A 25602-nucleotide genomic window follows, 5' to 3' on the forward strand; every position below is an offset into this window, starting at 1 on the left:
AAGGAGCGGGGCGGGGCCTCCAGGCTTGCTGCAAGGCCTGAACAGACTGGGGGAAGTGATCGTGGGGCCGACAGTTTCTAGGCCAAAGCAAAGGGCGGGTGCAAGGCTGCCTCCTGAGGCTCTCCTTACTTGCAATTCCTTCCGTTTTACTGAATTGGGAGTCTCGACCTCCTCCAGCACAGGTGGGTCCTGCTCCGTGGATCAGGGAAGGGGAGTCCTGGGTGGGTGTGATGGGTGGAGTTTGCCCAGGCGCTTGCAGGAAGGCCCGGCGCAGGGTGGGGCAGCGGCTCCTACCCTGGGTGCTTGGGCCTTCAGCGGTGGTACTCACCTTAACCCTGGCAGAGGAAAAGGCCACTCGTGCCTTGATGCAGGGCTGTCGTCATGGTTTGTGCCAGTTGCGCGACAAAGAGTCCGCCCTGAAATCAGCGTGGGCCAGAATGGCCTACCGCTGGAAAAAAGCTGGAAGATCTGGAGCAAGCTCTCCTTGGGACTTTCGCCCACTATACATTGTTTCAAACCCGATTGGACTTCCCAGTCCTAGATCTGTCACTGACTTGGTGTCTAGCTTTCAGCCAGTCCCTACCTTCTCCTTGCTTCATTTTGCTTGGCATTGGAGTGGAAGGTGGAACTCGGCTGCCTCAAGACCTTGCAGCACTGATTTTTCTTTTGTTCTAATATCCACTAATGTTCTCTGCCCAGATTTTACCCTTTGTCTGCCCCTCCTGGGCAAGGATGCCTGGCAAGAGTCAGGAGTGGCAGAACAGGGCATTGCAGAAGCTAAGCAAGAAAGTTTTCTGTCTAAAACAAATCTGAAAAGCCTTTTTCATATTACTGACTGCCCTGAAAACTGGAAACAACATCCATTCAATGCTTAGTTGAGTGTCAACTCTGAAGAATGCTCTTTGTGAATGCTTTCCTATTAAAGATTTTAACCAGATGATTGTTTGACCAAGATGTTCTATGTCAAATGAACATAATAACACTGCTTAGCAGGTCTCATCATAAAAGATGGGTGACTTAAGTGTGTACACCCAAATGTTGAAAGAAATACTTCAGCTCTCACAGGTAGGAATACGTCCATAATTCATTCCCATGCAGCAGTTTTTAGACTTACTTCTTAATGGCTATTGCCCTTTCAGGAAACACTGTAGTAAAAGTCATACAACTTATTTTACATGAACTTAACTATAATGGCAAAGAAAAAGTATTAACACCATGACCCAACATTGTGCTGCCATTTTGATTCCTCTGTATTAAGGAACTGGTGATAATGATAATAGTAACCTATATTATGCAAAACACTGTAATCTTCAAAATGAGAGGTGAATGTGTTTTATTTATCACCATACATGAACAGTTTATCATTTATTTCATAACCAGTGTGATGAAGAGAATGTTTGCTGGGTTGGTTGAGCCTGGGGGCATCTTTTGGGTGCCCTACCTCATTCTTTATTTCTGGGAAGTGTGGACTGGGATGGATCATATCATTTTTTTGGCATCTGTGTTAGGAATCACAAGCATTTGTCTATCTCTGTTTGTCAAACCTAAGAACAGCAGTAAAATATCCAAACTTCACTTGGTGACTTCAGTCTTTATGGAAGTTGTGTTTTCTCACTTCCAGGAAGGGGCAGGGTGGGGGGACTGATTTAATAAACTTCTTTGGTAGGAAGAGTCTCTCTGGTTGGAGCCAAAATGATCCACCAGTTGGGAACTTTTGTGACCCTCTTTCTGCAACACCAAACATCCCCCATGCTTGTACAGATTGTACATGCACCTGCCATTGACTTCATGTAAAGAATTTACAGACTAAGAGGCTTCTGGCAAAACCTCATCTGTGCCACACCTGCAGGTTCTAGACAAGGAATGGCTGACATAAAAGTGGGTGTCCTTCAGGACATAGGATCTGACGATTTCCCAAATGGCTGATAAATGAGAGGGAAATTGTGATAGATGTCTGCTGGGCTAGTCTTGAAGGTGAGTTTAGGACTGGCTGTTTGGCAGGACCTGGGGAGCGCTTTGGTCATATTTTACTCTGTTCATTCACTCTTTTACTCCAAAGACAACCAATGAACGCTTACTCCATGCCAGGATGCTGATCCACTCACTGAGATTGGCAGCACAGGGGACAGTACCTTTGGGAGGACAACAGGAATTCCACTTGAAGCATGCTAAGTCTGAGGCATCCTCACTCTTGCCCATTCCCTGTATCTAATCAGTACAAAATGTTGTCACGTCTGCATCTTGCATATTTTTTAATTTTAATTGTTGTTCAAGTACAGTTTTCTGTCTTTTACTTCTATCCCAACCCATCCCCCCAGCCCTCCCCATGCATCCTGCATATTTTTAAAACTCATCAACTTCTGTTTGTCCTCCCCTGCTATTCCAAATTTCAAGACAAAACCATTCTTCTTTAGTAATTTTTAAATTTTCATTTTAAAAGACCCAAAACATTGCTTGACCCTCAGCCCTCATGGGAAAACCACCACTCCTACCACACCACAGCAGCAGCAGCAGCAGCAGCAGCAGCAACATACAACAGCCTAATGAGCTTTGCATGATCCCTAATATGCTGTCTAAGAGATGAGCTTTTCTTCTCTGCTTTCCAAGTTGCTTTAACAATTTTATTTTGAGACATAATTTACATACCATAAAACTGACTTATTTTAAGTGTACACATCAAGGGCTTTTAGTAAATCTGTTGAGTCGTGCAACCTAATCACCACAATTTTAGATATTTCTGTCACCTCAATTAACATCTCTCTCTTAACCATGTGCAGTTAATCCCCATTACCAACCCCAGCCCTTGGCAACCAATAATCTGCTTTCTGTTCCTATTGATTTGCCTAGCCTGGACATTTCATATAAATTGAATCATACAGTATGTGGTCTTCTGTGACTTTCTTCTTTTACTCATGAGGTTTTCAAGGTTCATACTGCAGTATGTATCAGCACCTAATTATTTCAATGACTGAATAATGTTCCACTATATGTACATATCACATTTTGTTTTTCCATTCATCAGTTGATGGCTATTGGGGTTTTTTTTTCCAGTCTTTTGGTTACTGTGAATAAGTGCTGTTATGAGCATTTGTGTTGAAGTACTTCTTTTTTAACACCCATTTTCAGTTCTTCTGAATATATAGCCAGGAGTTGAATTGCTGGGTCATATTGTAACTATATGTTTAATCTTTTCCCAAATTGTTTTCCAAAAGGCCTGCACCATTTAACATTTATATATTTACATGAGCCACCAGCAATATATGAAAGTGCTCATCTCTCCACATCCTCACCAATAATTTTCTTTTTTAAAAAAAATTATAACTACCCATGTAGGTGTAAAGTAATATCTCATTGTGCTTTAGATTTGATTTCTCTAATCATTAATGATATTGAACATCTCATCTGCTTTTTGGTCATTTTTATGTTTTTTTGAAGAAATGACAAATATTTTATACATTTTCAATTAGGTTGTTACCCTTTTTTATTGAAATGTAAGAGTTCTTTAATATACTTTGGATACAGTTCTTTATCAGGTATATGATTTAAAAATATTTCTCCCAGCCTGCGGCTTGTCTTTTAATTTGTGAGGTTTTTATTTAAGTAACATTGATTTATAATACTATCTAAGTTTTACCCTGGCTGATGCCAGCTTACAAATCAAAGGGTCACTGGTTCAATTCCCAGTCAGGGCACATGCCTGGGTTGCAGGCCAGGTCCCCAGTAAGGGTTACACAAGAGGCAACCACATTAATGTTTCTCTCCCTATCTCTCTCCCTCCCTTTCCCTCTGTTAATAAATGAATAAAATCTTTAAAAATAATAATATTATCTAAGTTTCAGATGTACAACATTGTGATTTGATATCTGTATGCACTATTGCACGGTCAACACCAAAGTCTAGTTTCCATCCATCACCATACATTTGAACCCTTTTACCCATTTCACTCTGCCCCCATGTCTCTTTCCCACTAGCGACTACCAATCTGTTGTCTGTAACTATGATTTTGTTTTGTTTGTTTCTTTCTCTTTAATAGTCCACATGTGAATGAAATTATATGATTTTTCTCTATTTCTGTCTGACTTATTTCACTTAGCATAATACCATCAGGGTCCATTCATGTTGTTGCAAATGGCAATATTTCGTCTTTTATGGCTGAGTAGTATTCTATTGTATAAATATATACCACGTATTCATTATCCATTCATCAGTAAATGGACACATAAGTTGTTTCCATATCTTGGCTATTGTAAATAATGCTGCAGTGAACATAGGGGTGAATATATATTTTCCAATTCCAGTCATGTACTACGCAACAACATTTTGGTCAACAATGAACTACTGCATATTCAAAGGTGGTCCCATGATTTTATAATTGAGCTGAAAATTCCTAGTGATATTGTAGCCATTGTAATGTTGTAATGCAATGCATTACTCACATGTTTATGGTGATGCTGGTGTGAAGAAACCTACTATACTGCTAGTCATATAAAATTATAGCATCTGGAATTATGTATAGGACATAATATTGATAATAAAAAACTGTGTAACTGGTTTATGTATTTACAGTATTATACCTTTTATCATTATTTTAGAATATACTTTTTCTACTTATAAAGAAAGTTTGCTGTAAGTTGGTATACCATGTTAATCTGGCAGCAGCCTCATATATCTTGTGTTTACTGCACCTCTGGATTGCATCATTTTGTTTTGTGCTTGATTTAATCTTGTCTTATTTTGTACAATAATATACTGTACAGGGTTGTAGCTTAGGAGCAATCGACTATAACATTTAACTTAGGTGTATAGTAAGCTATACATCTAGATTTTTATAAATACATTCTAAGATGATCACACAACAATGAAATTTCCTAATGACACATTTTTATTTTTTAATTTTAAAATTACAATTGAGATGCAAGATTATATTAGTTCACATGTACAGCATAGTGGTTAGGCACATATAATGTACAAGGTAATCCCAATAAGACAAGCACCTATCTAACATCATACATAGTTTTACAATGTCATTGACTATAATTCCCATACCCATGACTGTTTTTATAACCAACAATTTTTACTTCTGCTTTTATTTTATTTTTTAAATTATTGTTTACATTCAGTATTTTGTATCAGTTTCAGGTGGACAGCATGGTGATTAGATAATCATATACTTTATAAAGTATGTCCCAATATTTCCAGTACCCACCTGGCACCATACATAGTTATTACAATATTATTAACTATATTTCTTATGCTGTACTTTACCTCACCATGAAAATTTTGTAACTACGAATTTGAACTTCTTTTTTTTTTAAGATTTTATTCATTTACTTGTTAGAGAGGGGAAGGGAGGGAAAGAGGGAGAGAAACATCAATGTGTGGTTGCCTCTTGTGCACCCTCTATTGGGGACTTGGCCTGCAACCCAGGCATGGGTGTGGGAATTGAACCAGTGACCCTTTGGTTCGCAGGCCAGCGCTCAGTCCCCTGAGCCATACCAGCCAGGGCTTTATGTCCTCTTTAGAGGTATGCATTGAGACCCTTTGCCTGTTTTTTATTTGTATTGTTTGGGTGGGTTGGTGTCGAGTTGTATGAGTTCTTTATAAATTTTTGATATTAATCCCTTATCAAACATATAAGTGGCAAAAATGTTCTCCCATTTAGTTGGCTGTCTTTTCATTTTGTTGATAATTTCCTTTACTGTGCAAAAACATTTTAGTTTGATGTAGTCCCACTTCTTTATTTTTTCTTTTGTCTCTCTTTCCCAAGGAGATATATCAGAAAAAAAATATTATTAGGAGAAATTTCTGCCTATGTTTTCTTACTGGCTATGTTTTTTTCTAGGAGTTTTATGCTTTTGACTCTTACATTTAAGTCTTTAATCCATTTTGAGTTTATATTGTAAAGGTGTAAGGTGGTCTAGTTTCGTTTTTTGCATATGTTTGTCCAATTTCCCCAACATCATTTATTAAATAGACTGCCTTTATCCCATTGTATGTTCTTGTTTTCTCTGTCAAATATGAATTGTGTATAAAGCAATGGATTCATTCTGGGCTCTCTCTTCTGCTCCATTGTTCTCTGTGTCTGTTTTTATACCAGTACCATGCTGTTTTGGCTATTATGGTCTTCTGGTATAGTTTGACATCAGGTGGCATGACTCCTGCAACTTTGTTCTTCTAGTTTAAGAATGCTGTGGTTATTCAGGGTATTGTGTGGTTCTATATAAATTTTTGGATTATTTGTTCTAGCTCTGTGAAATATGCCATTGGTATTTTGATAGTAATTGCCTTCAAACTATACATTGCTTTGGGTAGTATGGACATTTTAACCATGTTAATTCTTCCTATCCATAAGCATGGTATATGCTTCCATTTATTTGTATCTTCTTCAGTTTCTTTCTTCAGTGTCTTATAATTTTATGAGTACAGGTCTTTTACCTCCTTGGTTAAATGTAGTCCTAGATATTTTTTTTTATGAAATTGTAAATCGGATTGTTTTCTTAGTTTCTCTTTCTGATAGTTCATTATTGGTGTATAAGATGCAACCAATTTCTGAATATTTATTTTGTATTCTGATGCTGTTCTTAATTCATTTATCAGTTCTAGTAGTTTTATGGTAGAATCTTTAGGGTTCTCTATATGCAGTATCATATCATCTACAAGTAATGACAGTTTTACTTCTTCCTTCCCAATTTGGATGCCTTTTATTTCTTCTCCTTGTCTAATTGCTGTGCTAGGACTTCCAGTACTATGTGGAATAAGAGATCTGAAATTGGGCATCCCTGTCTTGTTCCTGATCTTAAGGGAAATGCTTTTAGTTTTTCCCCATCAAGTATGAGGTTAGCGTTGGGTCTGTCCTATGGCCTTTATTATGTTGAGATATCTTATCTCTATTCCCACTTTGCTGATGGTTATTATCATAACGGATGATGGAATTTGTCAACTGCTATTTCTGCACCTATTGATATGATCATGTGATTTTTATCCTTCATTTTGTTTATGTGATGTATCACATTAATTGATTTGTGAATATTGTATTAACCTTGCATCCCAGGAATTAATCCCACTTGATCATAGTGTATAATCAATTTAATGTATCTTTATTTAGTATTTCAATTAAGATAATGCTGACCTCATAAAATGAGCTTGGGAGTCATCTCTCCTCTTGAATTTTTTGAATAGTTTGAGAAATAGGTGTTAGTTCTCCTTTGAACATATCATAAAAATCACCTGTTGTAATCAATCTTTAAGATTTTCTGTTTCTTCTTAATTCAGTTTTGGGAGATTGTGTGCTTCTAGGAATGTATCCATTTTTTCCAGATTGTCCAATTTTTTGGCATAATCCATTTATTGTTTAGGAGTATATTAATACCCTTCATGTGTTTGCATAATTTTCACTTTTTTATAACTGCCTTCTAGTTTCATACCATTGTGGTCAAAGATGCTTGATATAATTTTAATCTAAACATATTGAGACTTGTTTAGTGTTCTAACATGTAGTCTATCCTAGAAAATGTTCCATGTGCACTTGAAAAGAATGTGCATTCTGCTACTTTGGGGTGAAATGCTCTGAAGATATCAATTAAATACATCTGATATAGTGTGTAATATAAGGCTGCTGTTTCCTTGTTGATTTTCGGTCTGTAAGATCTGCCCATTGATGTCAATGGGGTGTTAAAATTCCCTACTATGACTGTATTACTCTCAATCTCTCCATTTATGTTCATCTATGATGCTTCTATGGTGCTTTTATGGTGCTTCTATGTTGGGTGCATAAATGTTTACAAGAGTTGTATCCACTTGTTGGATTGATCCCTTTATCATTAGGTAGTGTCCTTTTTCTATTATTGTAGCCTTTGTTTTAAAGTCTATTTTGTGTAAGTATTGCTACCCCAGCTTTTTTTTCTTTTCCATTTACATGAAATATTTTTCTATCCCTTTCACTTTTAGTTTCTGTGTGTCTTTCTTTCTGAATTGGATCTCTTGTAGACAGAATATATATGGGTCTTGTTTTCTTATCCATTCGGCTACCTTATGTCTTTTGATTACAGCATTTAGGCCATTTATATTTAAAATGATTTTTTAAAAGATTTTATTTATTTATTTTTAGAGAGGGAAGGGAGGGAGATAGAGCGAGAGAGAAACATCAATGTGCGGTTGCTGGGGGTTATGGCCTGCAACCCAGGCATGTACCCTGGCTGGGAATCGAACCTGCAACACTTTGGTTCGCAGCCTGCACTCAATCCACTGAGCTACGCCAGCCAGGGCCTAAAATGATTTTTGATGAGTATATATTTATTGTAATTTTATTCTTTATAACTATGTTCCTCTTTCTTTCTTCTTCTTAAAGAAGACCCTTTAACATTTCTTGAAATACTGGCTTTGTGGTAATGTATTCCTTTATCTTTGTCTTGTCTGGGAAGCTCTTTATTTGTCCTTCAGTTTTAAAAGATAGCCATGCTGGGTAAAGTACTCTTGAATGTATGTCCTTGTTTTCATTACTTTGAATATTGTGTGCCAATCACTTCCAACATAGAGAAATCAGTTGACAGTCTTATGGGAGCTCCCTAGTAGGTAACTGACTCTCTTTCTCTTGCTTCTTTTAGTATTATCTCTTTGGCTTTAAACTTTGCCATTTTAGTTATAATGTATCTTGGTGTGGGCCTCTTTTGGTTCATCCTGTGTGGGATTTTGCACTTCTTGGACTTGTGTGTCTTTTTCCTTCACCAGGTTAGAGAAGTTTTTTGGTCATTATTTCTTCAAATAGGTTCTAAATCCCTTTATCTTACTCTTTTCTTTCTGGTACCCATGTGATGCAGATGTTGTTATGTTTCATATTGTCCCAAAGATACCTTAAACTACCCCCATTTTTTGTTTTTTCTTTTTCCTGCTCTTATTGTGTATTTTCTGGTATCTTATCTTCGAATCACTGATTCAGTCCTCAGTTTCATCTAACCTAGTGTTTATTCCTTCTGGTATATTTTTCATTTTGGATATTCTTCATTTCTGAATGTTTCTTTTTATGGTTTATATGTCCTTTTTATGCTGTAAAATTTCTCATGAAGTTTCTTGAGCATCCTTATTATCATTGTTTTGAACCCTGTATCTAGTAGTTTGCTTGCCTCCATTTTATTTAGGGTTTGTTTTTTGTTTGTTTGTTTGTTTGTTTGTTTGTTTTTAAAGATTTCTCTTGTTCTTTCATTTAGGGCATGTTTCTTTGCCTCCCTATTTTGGTGGCCTCTCTGCATTTGTTTCTGTGTATTAGGTAGATCTTCTATGTCTCCCAGTCTTGGTAGGGTGGCCTTATGTAGTAGGTGTCCTGTGAGACTAAGGGGCATAGTCTCCTTGAAAGGTGAGCTGGGTACTCCAGGAATGTCCCTTGTATTTGGTTATGTGAGCTCTTCTGTTGTAGTTGAATCTTGATTGCTATTGACCCATTTATGTATTGAGTCAACGTTCAGGCTGGCTGACTGAAAACTGAATTCAACTGCAGTGTACAATCTGCTGGCAGGTGCTGACCACATGAAGAAGAATTCACCTCAGCAGGGTCTGGTGCCTACCAAGATCTCATTTTGGATTTGGTGCTTTTGGAGCTAATTGGATCCTGCTCTGATATCTGAAGTTCACCACTGTGTGTGTTGGTTCTGGGGCCTCTTGGGAGGTACTACAGTGCAAGCCATGTACTGTTTGTGACTGGCCCTGGGCAACCGATTTGGAGCTACAAAGTGATCAACAGTTTCTGGCTGCCTCTGATGGTCCTTGATGTACATAGGAAGGGCCTGTGCCATACCAAGTCCAGTTTGCACCAGCCCAGAGCCCCGGGGCAGGTCAGAAAAAGGCCTAAGGCACCCCAAGATCTTCCTTTACTTGCTTCTACCTGCCAGCTGCCTGTTAGGCTCATTCACTGAAAGAGCCTCTCTGGGTACTCGAGTTGTGTAAGGTATGTTCTCAGTTAGTCACCAGGTAGGAGCAAGTGGTGTTCACCAGACTGATACACATTCAAACTTGGTGCCAGTGCTGGGTCTGAGGCCAGTCAGGAAAAGTCCCCAGGTACACAAATGCTAGCTGCTACCCACTGGTGAACATAGTTGTTTGTGATGGGGTGGGGTTTCAGGGAGTTATCAGGATGGGGCCAGTAGCATTTATCAGGCCCAAATAGACCAAGATTTGGTCGAGGATGCAAAGGAAAAATGGCCCCTGTCCTGGAACCACACAAGTCAGTTTTTCTAAGATTCTGCCCAGAACTCCTGGAGAGTTGGAGCTTGGAAGGACAGGGCTACCAGAAGTTGGTAGGGTAGGGATAGTAGATGTCCTATAAAAGAGTAGTGCTGGTTAGGCTTGTGGAAGGTTGGGGGCATGGTTCCCTTCCCATAGCCACATAACTCAGTGTCTGACACTCCCTGAGTCAATCCAGACCTCCACACCCTGGGCCCAGGTAGCTAACTCCTTTCCACGGTGTGCTCCGCAGAGTGGATCCACAGTGAGTCAGAAAGGTGGGGTCATGTTCCCTCATGTTGATGCCATTTGCAGGGAAGTGCTAGACCAAGAAAGATGGTATCTTTGGTGTGGGTGAGGGACTCAGCCAAGTGACCCTGGTGGCTAGCCCTTCAGCTCCCCGCAAAGCCACATAAGCAGCCTCTTCTCACATAACTCCCCTCCACTCTGAGCCCCTTTCCCTCTGCTGAAGCCTAGGGTGAGTGGCTGTGAATGAGATTTTGTATGCTGGCCCTTTAAGAGGGCACCTGGGCTTCCAGAAGACTCCTATCTCTCCCTGGGGGACAGACTCCCCACTGGTTTTCACAGCCAGATGTTACATAGACTCCATTTCTCAGTTCTGGTACTCTGGGCTGGGGAATCCAGTGTGGGGTTGAGACCCACTGCTCCTCAAAAGGGACCTTTGCAGCTGAAAATCCCTACAGATTCTCAGCTACTGCATGTGGGTACAGGACCAGCCCCTTTTACATCTCCATCTTCCTGCCAGTCTCAATGTGGCTTCTTCTTTAAATTATTGGTTATAAGACTTCTGTTCAGCTAGTCTTCAGTTATACAGCTTGATTGTTCTATATTTTAGTTTCAGGTTCATTGTTCTATATATTAGTTTTAATTTCTTTTTTTTTAAGATTTTATTTATTTATTTTTAGAGAGGGAAGGGAGGGAGGGGGAGAGAGAGAGAGAGAGAGAGAGAGAGAGAGAGAGAGAGAGAGAGAGAGAGAGAGAAACATCAATGTGCGGTTGCTGGGGGTTATGGCCTGCAACCCAGGAATGTACCCTGACTGGGAATCGAACCTGGGACACATTGGTTCCTAGCCCATGCTCAATCCACTGAGTTACACCAGCCAGGGCTTAGAGATATTAGTTTTAATTTCAATTTGGTCCTCAGAGGTAGTGAGAGTAACTTCCACCCACTCCATTGCCATCTTGGATCTCAGCTTGTCATTTTTAGTAGAGTAAAAACCTAAGGTTTTTTTTTGTTTGTTTGTTTTAGCATAGAAGACCCCATGTGATCTGTTCTACCTACCCCCACCCTTCTGACATCATATCCTATTAGTTTACCCCTTGATTACTCAGCTCCAGCCACATTGCTTTTTATGCTATTCTTTTCCACAACAGATACAAGCTCAGCCTAGCACCTTTATACTGGCTTACTTTACACCAGATATCTTCATGACTAAGTACCTCTTTATTCAAATGTTATATTTCTCAATGAAGTCTACCCTGACCACCATGTTTAAAAGTCCTGCTACTTACAACATACCCCTTTATTTTGCTGTTTTTATTTTTCACAGCTCTTATTGCCTTCTAATATACTACATAATTTTATTTTTATTACATTTATATTTAATTACCTACTTCTTTTCCACTAGAAGATAAACATGAAAACAGGAATTATTGTCTGTTTTGTTCACTGATATATCCCAAAGGCCTAAATTACTGCTCTGGCAGAAAGTTGGCACCTAATTAATATTTCTTAAGTGAATCAATTAACTAGCTAAGTAGTTAATAAGGTTATCAAAGAAAGTTTCTTCAATGAATTTATATTTAATCTGAGCCCTGAAAACTGAATAGGAAGAATGAGAAGGATAACATGGTAGGCAGAGGAAACCACATATATGAAGGCCTTGATGCAGTGGGGCAAGATCAATCAGGCTCAATTATGCAAAGCTTTGAGTGCCATTGTAAAGAAATGACTTAATTCTTTTGCCTGCCCTCAAGAAACACTCATGAAGTGGGGAGAGAAAAATGAACTGCTAATTATTATATGTGTTGTAAGTCCACTAATAAGAGTATGCACAGAGCTGTGAAAACACTGAGTAGGCAGCTATGAACTCTTCTTAGGGGAGTTACAAGCATTTTACAAAGAAGGTGACATTAGAGCTAGGTCTCAGGTAGGAGAGTGACATGATGAAAGTGTTTTAAGAAGATTAATCTGGCAATAGTATGGAAAGTGGATAAGAATATGGATGGGCTGGAGGCAAAGAAACCATCTAGTCTATGGCAGTAGTCCAGGTGTGAAGTGATGAAGGCATCTATAGAAATGGAAAGAGAAGGACAAATCTGAGAGACATTTGGAAGGAAAAAATGACAGGAGCTAAATGGACTCTTGGCTTTAAGCCTTTCAAGAGGTAATGCTTCTTCCTTGGTAATAACCATGAAAAGATTCAGATAGACCTATTATGTAATGGGCTACACTGACTAGAATTTCTAGCTATGGCTGGCCTCCAAAAGTTTGTTATTGTGATTGATACTTGTTTGGACCTCAATTTGCATTAAGAGGGCTTTAGACTCATGTTTGGGAAGCTCTCAAAAACATAATTTTGACGATGAACCAACAAATTATTTTGTTAAAGGAGAAATGAGGGACACCATGAAGCCACATAGGAAGTTTTACAGTGAGCTCAGAGTTCCCCCCTTTAAAAGGATAACATAAAATGTGGAAGAGGATGGCTATAACAGGTGGCATGTCCATAAAGGATTAGTATTTGGAAAAGTAAGGCCCCAAATTACCTCTGCCTCAAATAGATACTTACATACAAGGCCAACAAGAACAATATTTTGGCCCTGGCTGGTATGGCTCAGTGGATTCAGTGCCAGCCTGCAAACCAAAGGGTTGCTGGTTCAATTCCCAGTGGGAGCACATGTCTGGGTTGTGGACCAGGTCCCCAGTAGGGGGTTCATCAGGAGTATCCACACACTGATGTGTCTCTCCCTCTCTTTCTCCCTCTCTAAAAATAAAAGAAAAATAAAATCTTTAAGAACAATATTTTAACTCTCTTCTCAGAAAGAAAAAAGTACATGTGTCCTGGCATGGATAAGTTATAACTCATGATATTGTTAAACTAATTTCAATGATCAAAGGAATTAACAAGATGAAATATTGTCATTTGGGACAACAAGGGTGGACCTTGAGGGTATTGTGCTAAGTGAAATAAATCAGACAGAAAAGGACAAAAATCAGATGTTTCCACTGATATGCAGCATATACAACAACAAAATAAACAATTGAAACAAAATATAAACAAACTCATAGATATGGACAACAGATTGGTGGTTACCAAAGGGGAGAGGGGTAAATAAGGAAAATGGGTAAAGGGAGTCAAATATATGATGATAGACGGAAACTATATTTCTGGTAGTGAGCACACTATAGGGTATACACATATCAAATCATAACATTGTACATTTGAAACATTAATGTTATAAACCAAGGTCACCTCAATAATAAAAAAGAAATGTCTTTAGTTTATCCTTACTTTGATTGATAGTTTGGCATGATTACAACTAAGGTACAGAAGTTTTAAAGCTAAAAAAAGGACTGGATTCATGTAAATACATTACTACATATAACAATGAAAAAGAATGAAGAGTTTCTGAATGAGTACTTAAAAATTTACAAAGCTATCAACAAAGACATTCCACACAAATCTAATTTTTATTTTTGACAAGATCATTAGAGGTAGTTTATGGAAATATGGGAGACATAAGATATATGTGGAATGAATGAATGACTGAAATTTCATCAAGATTTGACAAGTCTTATATGACGCACTTATGAACAAGAATTATGAACATATATTGATGGGTTATATAATATAAGCATATATTAATTAAGTTGTCATACTCAAAGAGTGATGATTAACAGACCACAGGCAAAGGGAACATTTTTGATGGCTGTTTCAAACCTTACCTTTAGTTTGACTTAGTCAATATTTTTATTACTGAAGTAAAAATTCAGAAGAAACATCTTACCAGATTTAAAGAGGCTATGAAGGTTCGGGCCAACATGGAGGCGTAGGTAGAAACATTTTGCTTCTTTGCACAACCAAAAGAAAGATAACAACCAATTTAAAAGCAATAATCAGCCAGAACAGCCAGAAAATCAAACTGCATGGAACTCCAATGACCAAGGACTTAAAAAAAAAAACATTCATCCAGACCAGTAGGAGGGGCAGAGATGGACAGTGAGGTGGAGAGGACCCACAGCAAGGCTTTGAACTGGGTGGGCAAGGCAGGCCTGGCTGACTGGGAAACTAAAAACTCAAAATCTCTAGCTGTAAACTACTGTAGGGGTTGAGAAGGTAGGAGAAACTCCCAGTCCCACAGGAGAGTTTGTCTGAAAGTGGAGCTAGAGTAGAGCCATCAAGTGTCATTGTTCCCTCTGACCCCTCCCGCACAGACAGTACCACAATGCAGCAAAGAGGGTTGCCTCACCCTGGTGAATACATAAGGCTCTGCCCCCTTACAACATAACAGGTGTACTGAGACAGAAATATGGCACAAATGAAAAGAAAAAAACAGATTAAAACTACAGAAAAGGACCTAAGCAACAAGGAGATAGACAACCTATCTGATACAGAGTACAAAACACTGGTAATCAGGATGCTCACAGAATTGATTGAGCTCAGTTGCAAAATGAAAGTCGAAATGAAGGCTATACAAATTGAAATAAAGGAAAATATACAGGGAACCAACAGTGAAGGGAGGTAACCCAGGAATCAAATCAATGATTTGGAACAAAGGAAGAAATAAACATCTAACCAGAACAGAATGAAGAAATAAAAATTCAAACAAAAAAAAAAAAAAGAGAAGAACCTTAGGGTTGCCGGTTCAGTTCCCAGTCAGGGCACATGCCTGAGTTGCAGGCCAAGTCTTTGGTCAGGGGTGTGCTAGAGGCAACCACAAATTCATGTTTCTCTCCATCTTTTCCTCCCTTCCCCTCTGTCTAAAAATAAATAAATAAAATATTTTTAAAATAATTTAAAAAATAATGATGGAAAACTTCCCTAACCTGGTGAAGGAAATACACATACAAGTCCAGGAAGCACAAAGAGTTACAAACAACATCAACCCAAAGAGTGCCACACCAAGACACAAAATAATTAAAATGCAAAGGGTTAAAGACAGAGTGGGGATCTTAAAAGCAGCAAGAGAAAGACAGTTAGTTATCTACAGGAGAGCTCCTATAAGACTGTCAGCTTATTTCTCAACAGAAATGTTGCAGGCCAGAAGGGATTGGCAAGAAATATTCCAAATGATGAAAAGCAAGTACCTATAACCAAGATTACCTAGCAAAGCTATCATTTAGAATTTAAGGGCAAATAAAGAGCTTCCTAGACAAAAAAAAAAAAAAGCTAAAGGAGTTCATCATCACCAAAACAGCATGGAGTCCACTGTTTTCCCAGGCATAATAAACTGCTTTTTCCCTTGCACTTTTTCATTGCACTCTGTGCTTATAACTATCATAGATAGTATTGGTTATCACCCTATATTTTCTTTTCCCTATTAAATTGTGAGCTCTTTGAATGGTGGCTGGGACTGCTGACTTATTTGTGTCTCTATTCCCAGTATTTAAGAAAGTACTTATTATACACATGCTCACATAGTATTTGTTCAGTGAAATAATGAAGAAATTAATATACTTGCTTAAGAGTGGTTTCAGGGTGGAGGGAGTAATCTCACATAAAGGGAGAAGAGTATTTGATTAATAATTGAGTATTAGACCAAGGGTGGATTTTTTTTCTTCAAATGGCCAGATAACAAATATTGTAGACTTTGGAGGCTATATATGGTCTTGGTCTCAAATTTTTCTTTATTTTGTTTCCAACCCTTTAAAAAGAAAAATCCACTGTTAGCTTGTGGACCATATAAAAATAGGCATGGACCATAGTTTGATAGCTTCTGTCTTAGATAATACCTACAGATAGAAGTTTGGAAAACAAGAGTCTATGGAGAAAATAATTGTAATCCAGATATCAGCAGAGGCCTCTCTATGTTCCTTGCCACTACCCATAAAATCTCATTAAATTTGACTTTACCTCTTGATTTGCCCTGTTATTTTAGAACCTTCCTTTACCCATCAGCAAATGTTGTTGTCTGCAGTTATGGCCTTTGGTATGTGATTGGTTTCATCCCACATTAGTTTATACCATACACACATGCACACATCTGCTCAAAGGAAGCATTTTGTGGGTTTAGTGACCTTGAGGGTTTATTGAGAAGGTTCACATCAAGCACCATTCAGGTTCTCTGCAATTGCATGTCTTTTCATCTCTTTTCCCACAGGACAAATTAATTCCTTTTAAGGCTTTATAGGAATGAAATTGTTTTATTAATTTTTCTGAAACCATGACTCTCAGAGAGTTGCCAACTCCAAGCAGGTTTATCAAGATGCTTTTACCAACAGATAATTATGATAATGATAATATAGCAGCTGACATATATAAGACTAAGGGATAGAAACACTTCTAAGAACTTTAGAATTAAACCCATGAGATAAGTATTACTATTATCCTCATTTTACAAAACAGGAAATGGAGTCACTAGAAGTTTAAATATTTTGCCCACAATTACACATAATCAGTGGAAAAGAAAGTTCCAAGGAATCAGGGTGAGGGCAATCGATATTGTTCCAAGTGAAGAGTCACTGAAGGATGAAACCTGAAAACCAATGCTTGTATTTGGCAGAAAGGTTAAAATTAGTAAATTTTAAAAGAACTACTTCAGTTTTCTTTGTTTGTTTATTTACTTTGTTTACTTCATAGGCACAGACAACAGTATGGTAATTATCAGAGGGAAAGGGGAATGGGGCCAGGTAGAAGAAGGTAAAGGGGATATATATGCTGATGGGAGAAGACTTGACATTGGGTAGTGAACATACAATACAATATACAGATGATGTGTTACAATCGTACACCTGAAACCTATATAATTTTATTGACAAATTTCACCCAAATATTTATAAATTCAATAAAAATTTAAAATTTAATTAGTTAAAAGAATCATTTCAGTTAGTGGGGTAGAAGCAATATTGTAAGGCATAAAATAAGAATGGCTTCTAAATATAATAGAATTAATGATTATAAACTTACACCATACACAAAAATAAACTCAAGATAGATAAAAGACTTAAATATAAGTCATGACACTATTGAAGTCCTAGAGGAAAATATAGGAAGGAAAATTTCAGATATCCCATGGAGCAATATTTTCACTGATTCATCCTCTAGGGCAAGGGATATAAAGGAAAGAATAAACAAGTGGGACTATACCAAACTAAAAAGCTTCAGCATGGCTAAAGAAAACATCAACAAAATGAAAAGGGAACCAATAGTATGAGAAAACATATTTGCCACTGATACTTTGGACAAGGGTTTGATCTTCAAAATATATAAGAACTCACATGACTCCACTCCAGGAAGACAAACAACCCAATGAAAAAATGGGCAAAGGACCAGATGAGACACTTCTCCAAAAAGGACATACACAGAGCCTAGAGATGTATGAAAAGATGTTCAGAATCACTAGCCATTAGAGAGATGCAAATAAAAACCACTATGGGATACCACTTCACACCAGTCAGAATGGCCATCATAAACAAATCAACAAACAAGTGCTAGAGGGATTGTAGAGAAAAGGGAACCCTAGTACACTGTTGGTGGGAATGTAGACTGGAGCAGCCACTGTGGAAAACAGTATGGAATTTCCTCAGAAAACTAAAATTGCTGGCTGGCGTAGCTCAGTGGTTTGAGCGCGGGCTGCGAACCAAAGTGTCGCAGGTTCGATTCCCAGTCAGGGTACATACCTGGGTTGCAGGCCATGACCCCCAGCAACCGCACATTGATGTTTCTCTCTCTCTTACTCCCTCCCTTCCCTCTCTAAAAATAAATAAATAAAATCTTAAAAAAAAAAAGAAAACTAAAATTGGAACTGCCTTTTGATCTGGCCATTCCACTGCTGGGATTATACCCTAAGAACCCTGAAACACCAATCCAAAAGAGCCTATGTGCCCCTATGTTCATAGCAGCACAATTACCATAGCCAGGTGTTGGAAGCAACCTAAGTGCCCACCAGTAAATGCATGGATAAAAAAACTATGATACATTTACACAATGGAATACTACACATTTCAAAAAAGGAGCTCCTACCCTTTGCAACAGAATGGATGGATCTAAAGAACATTATGCTAAGTGAAATAAGCCAAGAGGTAAAAGACAATTACCATATGATGTCACCTAAAAGTGGAACCTAATCAACAAAACAAACAAGCAAGCAAAATATAACCAGAGACATTGAAATTAAGAACAAACTGACAGTAACCAGAAGGGAGGGAGGAGGGTATAATGGGAGAAAGGAAGGAAAGGTCATCTAGGAACATGTATAAAGGATACATAGACGAAGCCAAAGGAGGGTAGGATTGAGGGTGGGAGGTAAGGATGGTTGGGGGTGGGGGAAATGGAGACAACTGTACTTGAACAACAATAAAAAAATCAACTAAAAATTGAAAAATAAGCAAAAAAAATGGGCAAAGGACCTGAATAGATACTTCTCCAACGAGGACATACAGAGGGCCCAGAGACATATGAAAGGATGTTCAGCATCACTAGCTATCAGAGAAATGCAAATTAAAACCACAATGAGATACCACTTCACACCAGTCAGAATGGTCATCATAAACAAATCAACAAACAACAAGTACTTGCAAGGTTGTGGAGAAAAGGGAACCCTAGCACACTGTTGGTAAGAATGCAGACTGGTGCAGCCATTGTGGAAAACTGGAATTTCCTCAAAACACTAAAGATGGAACTGTCTTTCTATCTAGCAATCTCACTGCTGGGAGTCCACCTTAAAAATCCTGATTCACCAATTCAAAGGGACCTACCTATGCACCCCAATGCTCATAGCGGAATTATTTACAATAGCCAAGTGCTGTAATAGCCTAAGTGTACATCAGTAAGTGAGTGGATCAAAAAACGGTAGTACATTTACACAATGGAATACTATGCTGCTGAAAGAAATAAGGAACTACTCTTCATAACATCATGGATGGATCTGGAGAGCATTATGCTACATGAAATAAGCCAGACCATGGCAGACAAATACCATATGATTGCACCTATAAGGAACCTAATCAACAAAACAAAAAAATGAGCAAAATAGAACCAGAGACTTGGAAATAAAGAACAAACTGACAGTGACCAAAGCGGGGGGAGGGATAACTGGGCAAAGAAGGGGAAGGGGCAAGCAAAGGAACATGAATAGAGGGCTCATGAGCACTGACAATGGGGAGGATTGACTGTAGAAGTGGGAGAGCCTAGGGTAAGGGAGAGCAATGGGGGAAAAGGCAGAACAACTGTAACTCACCAACAATAAAAAAAAAGAAGCAATGGTTATAGACTACTTGTGCTTTGCTGTCCAGAATTTCTTCTTTATTTAATCATATGCAGTTAATTAAATATATTCTTTTACACAGATTTTTATGTAGTGTTATTCCATTTGCCTTATAAAGGTTGTTTTATATTGTTACTAACTGTCTCTTCTTAGTATTGAATTTCTTAGGATGCACCACAGATTGTCCTACCTACAAACCAAGATCCAGGGTCTGCTGAGGGGAAGAGTCATACATGAGGCCCTTCAACAGCCCAACTTCAAAAGTTTATTTCCATTAACCATCCATTGACACCATACAATGTTAAACTCTCTGAATTGTGCTTGGCAACAACATGAAGATCATTTTGGTAAGATGTGTGGAGACAAATACTTGATTTTTAATTGATATAAACAAACAACATAAAATTTAACATCTTAACCATTTTAAATGTACAATTCAGTAGTATTAAATATATTCATATTGTTTTGCAATAACAAATACATTTATGTGGACTAAAAATACTTTCTATGGAGTTGTGAGGACCTCTAGTCATTTATTTCCAAGGTTATCCTATAAGTTGCAAGAAAGATGAAAATAATTAGGGCAACAGTAAAATGTCATCCCAGCTAGGGAAAGGAACACTGCTCTGCTACAGCCCCACTCTCTCTCTCCATGCCTCATGTAAAAAAAAAAAAAAGAAAAGAAAAGAAAAGAAAGCTTCATTGTACAAGGGAGAAGGTTTCAAAGGCATAGACTGAAAATACTTCAGCCAGGAAAGGTATTAGGTGGCAGAGCAGAAAAAAGCTTTATACCTGTGTATTAGTTTTATAATGCTGCCATAAAAATTGTCACAAACTAGTTGGCTTAAAAATACATAAATTTTTTATTTCACAGTTATGGAGGCAATAAGTCTGAAATAAATGCATTGGCAGGGCCATGGTCCCTCCAAAGGCTCTAGGAGAGAACTCTTCCTTGCTTCTTCCAGATTCTGGTGGTTGCCGACAATCCTTTGTGTTTCTTGGCCTATGGCAACATCACTCCACTCTGTCTCCATCATCACATGGCCTTCTTCCCTGTGTCTCCAAATCTCTCTTTCCTTATAAGGATGTCAATTATTGGATTTAGGGCTACCCTAATTCATTATGATCTCATCTTGGTTACCTTCAAAAACCCTATTTCAAAATAAGGTCTTATTCACAGGTACTAGGAGCTAGGATTTTAATATATCTTTTTTGGGACAAATAGTTCAAACCACAACACCCTAAAAAAGGACAAAAACAATTGTGAAGGCCACATCCCAAGGCATAGACCCACTGTATAGTCCAAAGACTGAAACTTAATCCAAAATTAGAGAATGCCCTCCTCCCCCCCACATTACAACTACCTAATAAGCCTTCAGTTAAAATAAAAGTCGATTACACCTGGGAGAGCTGCAAGAAGCAGACTGTCTCTGAGGTGCAGCACAAAGGGAAGGTCCAAGACCAAGAGGACAGACAAAAATAAGATCACTAGAGAAAATCCCTGCCTCTAGGACACATACAGACAGACAAACATGAGACACAGCCCATCTCTTATCCAGACTGATACAAATATTCACCTTAAAGTTCTGTACATGTCTGGCCTTCAACAACAGCAAAATTTAAAAACATGCTAAAAGGCAAGAAATAACACAACTTGAACAGACAAAGCACCGTCAGAACTCACATATGACACAGGTGTTAAAATTATCAGTCAGAAAACTTAACTATGATTATACAAAATGAAAAACCAGATGGAAAATATAAGAAAGAATCAAAGGGAAATCTGTCTTTTTCTCACCCGTCACTCTTTTCTCTTTCTGGTTTGATTATCTTGCAATGCTCTCTTACTTTCTCTCTGCAATGCCCTCTATGATTCTCTTGCAATGCTCTGCACTAGAACTGTAGACACTTCTCTAGTTTTCTTCCAAGAATTTTCTTCTTTTGCCTGCCCCTTAAAAGAAGTTGTCCTTGGTCTCCATTGTTCTCTCTATACACTCTCCCTGGATGATCTCACTACATCCATGTACTCAAGAATTATCCTGATGACTGCCAAATCTCTATCTCCAGCCCTGACCTCACTCTTGAACTCCCACACCATTTGTCCTTCATTTCCATCTGGATATCCTGCAGGCATCTCAAATCTCACATACTCCAAACTGAACTCATGTCCCTACCAGTACCTAAACCTTCCCCTTCAGCCTATATCTTCAGTAGTTGTCTCACCCTGCACTCAAGGAGTGATCCAGAGCTTTCCTCACCCTTCCCTACTAATGCCCTAATTTTTCAGATGGCTAACTTATATTTGTTCTTCAGGTTTCAACTTGGATACCAATTTCTCCAAGAATATGTCCTAAACACAAAACTTTGTGTAAGTTACTCCTACATGTTCCTATAGCAACTTCAACATTCCTTCTAATAGAAATTATCATAGTATAGTGGTTTTTTAATAGTTTATTTTTCTTCCATCACCATTTATTCCCCCATACCTGCTTCCACCTCCAACCCCACCCCACAATTACCACACTGTTGTCCGTGTCCATGATTCCTTGTTTTTTTTTCTTTTTTTTAATCAATCCCTTCACCACCCCCAGACCCACCCTGCAGAGTTGTCAGGCTGCTCTCTATGAGTCTGTCTCTATTTTGCTTATTAATTCAGTTTGTTCATTAGATTCCAAATATGAGTGAAATCATTCTCAGGTTCATTGCCTATATCTTCCATCAGACCACATATAGGAGCCTCATCTATATTGCTCATTGGTATTTCATCAATGTGTACCACAGTCTGAGACATATACTTGGCACTCAATAAAAATTTCTTGAAGAAAAAAACAAACAAGCAAGCAAAATACAACCAGAGACATTGAAATAGAGAACAAACACACAGTAACCAGAGAGGAGGGAGGAGAAGGATAATAGGGGACAGGCCATCAAGGAACATGTATAAAGGACACATGGATAAAGCCAAAGGGGGTGGGTTCGAGGGGGGGGGGGGGGGGGTGTGATGGAATGAAAATGGAGACAACTGTACTAGAACAACAATTAAAAATAAATAAACTTAAAAAATAATTTGTTGACGAAATGAATAACTGAATCACCAAATCTCGAGCAAGGGTCACCAGCATCAGAAATATGTACCACACAACTATTGTGTGCCATATTACGACTGCAATTGCTTTTCAATTTGTCCCCTGGTATTATTTACCAATGCCATTATATTAGTGAAAATATCTATAATTTGTTTTACTGCAGCATATTTCTAACTTCAGTCTCAATCCTCCTTATTCTATCTCCACACAGCTGCCAGAACAATCTCAATGGAAACAAATCAGGCCATCCCACTCCAGAGCTTAATGACCTTAGTGGGCTCACAATAGCCTACAAGGTATTCCAAAACCTGAGCATAGCTTCCAAAAACCTCAAAGTCTTGGATCCTGCCAGCCCCTCCTCCAGCCACGTCAACCACCAGTCCCCCATCGGCACCCTGCTCTCCAGCCTCAGTAAAATAATTGCACGTTCCCCCCAACGCCTTAGCCTTTCATCAGACTACAGATCCCTACACACACACACACACACACACACACACACACACACACTCTCACACACACACTCACACACTTACCCTCAAGCAGCTTCCCTGACCCAACCTATGCTTTCAACAAAAAATTTATGGACCACTCACTGTACACTGTGACCATGAGTGTAACATATTTAAATCAAATAATGTAATACACTATATTAATAGAGTGCAGGGAGATGGGGGACCTCATGATCAACTCATAGATGTAGGGGAAAGGGAAGCTTCTGAGAAAATCCAACACCATTTCATGAAAACAAACTCAACAAAATAGGAATAGAAGGGAACTTCTTCAACCTGATAAAGGGCATCTATGAAAAACCCACAGATAATACCATTCATAACAGTGAAAGACTGGGTGCTTTACCCCTAGCATCAAGAAGAAGACAAGAATGTTGTTCTTTATGATCTCACCTTTAACAGGACCCTAATCAACAAAACAAAGAAACAAGCAAAATATAACCAAAGACACTGAAATAGAGAACAGGCTGACAGTGTTCAGAGGGGGAGAGGGGAGGGAATTTCAGGGGAATTTCAGGGGGAAAGGGGAAGGTTTTACAGGAACAAGTATAAAGGATGCATGGACAAAAACTAGGGGCGGGTGGAAATGGGAGGGAGATGGGGAGGGCTGGGGGGTGGGCTGGGATGGGAGTAAAAGAAAATTGTACTTGAACAATAATTAAAATAAAATTATTTTTTTGAAAAAGAGTGTTGTTCTTGACACCCTATGCAACATTGTAATCGACATTCCAGTCAGGCCAAAGAGGCAGGGCAAATAAATAAAAGGCATCCCAATTGGAAAGGAACAAGTAAAACTATCCCTGTTTGTAGATGACATATTTGTGTATATAAATGGGTGTGTGTATACACATATACAACACTAAAGAACACACCAGAAACACAGCAACCTATTCAAGTATGCAGTAAGCATTCAGCAGAGTTGCAGGATCCCAGATCAATGTGCAACCATCGGTTGTATTTGTATACACTAGCATGGAACAATCCAAAAAATGAGGTTAAGAAAATAATTGCTTTTACAGTATCATCCAAAAGAATAAAATACTGAGGAATAAATTTAACAAAAGACATGTAAGACGTGTACCCTGAAAGCTGCAAAACATTGCAGAGGGAAATTAAAAAGGACTGAGATAAATGGGAAGTCATCCCATGTTAGTAGATTGAACATTTAATATGGCTAAGATGACCATAGTCCCCAAGGCAACATACAGATTCAGTGCCATGCCTGTTACAATCTAACCTGGCGTCTTTGTAAAAACCTGAAATTCACATGGAAATGCAAGGGATGCAGACAGCCAAAACAATCTCAAAAATGAAGAACAAAGTTGGAGGATTCTCACTTCCCAATTTCAATGCTTACTGCAAAGCTATCCTAAAAAGTGTGGCACTGGAATAATGAGTATAGGCCAATGTTTTAGAATTTGGAGTCAGAAATAAGCCCATATATCAATAAATAGTTGATTTGCAATATGGTTGCCAACACCGTTCAGTGGCTGAATGAAAAATCTCTTCCACAAAAACTGTTAGGATGACTGGATATCCACACACATAAGGATGAGTATGGACCCCAATCTCACACCATGTACAGATATGAACTCGGATGGATCACAGACCAAAAGGTAAAGACAGAAACTATAAAACTCTTGGAATAAAACATAGATGCAAGTCCCCATGACCTTGCAGTGGGCAACAGTTACAAAACATGAGAGCAAAAGCATGGCCACAAAAGACAGAGCAAAAAAAAAGAGAAATTGTATGCCATCCCAATTAAGCACTTTGGTGCATCAAAGGACTCTATCTAGGAAGTGAAAGGACAACCTATAGGATGGGAGAAACATTTGCAAATCATATATCTGATAATGGCCTATTTACCAGCATGCATAAAGAACTCTCATGACAGAAAGGCAAGCAACCCGCAACCCAGTTTTAGGACATGGGCTAAGGACTTGCAAGTACATCTGTTTCCTCCAAGGCAGATGTACAAATGGCCAAGAGACACGTGAAAAGATGATCGACATTATTAGCCATTAGGGAAATGCAAATCAAAACCATGAGATCCACTTTCCACCCCCTAGGATGACTATTATCAGCAAGGCAACAGGAAAATAAGTTTTGGTGAGGATGTGGAGAAAGTGAGACCTTCATACACTGTTGTTGGGAGTGCAAAATGGCACTGCCACTGTGGAAATCAGCTGGCCGGTTCCTCAGTACGTTAAACATAGAATTACCTTTTGGCCTGGCAATTCCACTGCTAGATATATACCCAGAAGAACTGAAAACAGGTGTTCAAACAGGAGCCTGTACAGGAATGTTCACCACAGCGCTAGTCACAACAGCCAGAAGGTGAA

The 25602-nt window shown here is 38.5% G+C and overlaps 1 long non-coding RNA gene across 1 annotated transcript; it reads left to right on the forward strand.

Moving 5' to 3' along the window:
- Positions 1-48: 48 nt before the first annotated feature.
- Positions 49-23725, forward strand: LOC123804950. Its single transcript, XR_006783257.1, has 3 exons — positions 49-182; positions 19816-20009; positions 22960-23725. It is a non-coding gene; the product is annotated as an uncharacterized LOC123804950 (long non-coding RNA).
- The last annotated feature ends 1877 nt before the right edge of the window (positions 23726-25602 follow it).

This window comes from Phyllostomus hastatus, unplaced genomic scaffold (assembly GCF_019186645.2).
Source record: "Phyllostomus hastatus isolate PE091 unplaced genomic scaffold, TTU_PhHast_1.1 phas_scaffold_255, whole genome shotgun sequence".
Classification (NCBI taxonomy): Eukaryota; Metazoa; Chordata; class Mammalia; order Chiroptera; family Phyllostomidae; genus Phyllostomus; species Phyllostomus hastatus.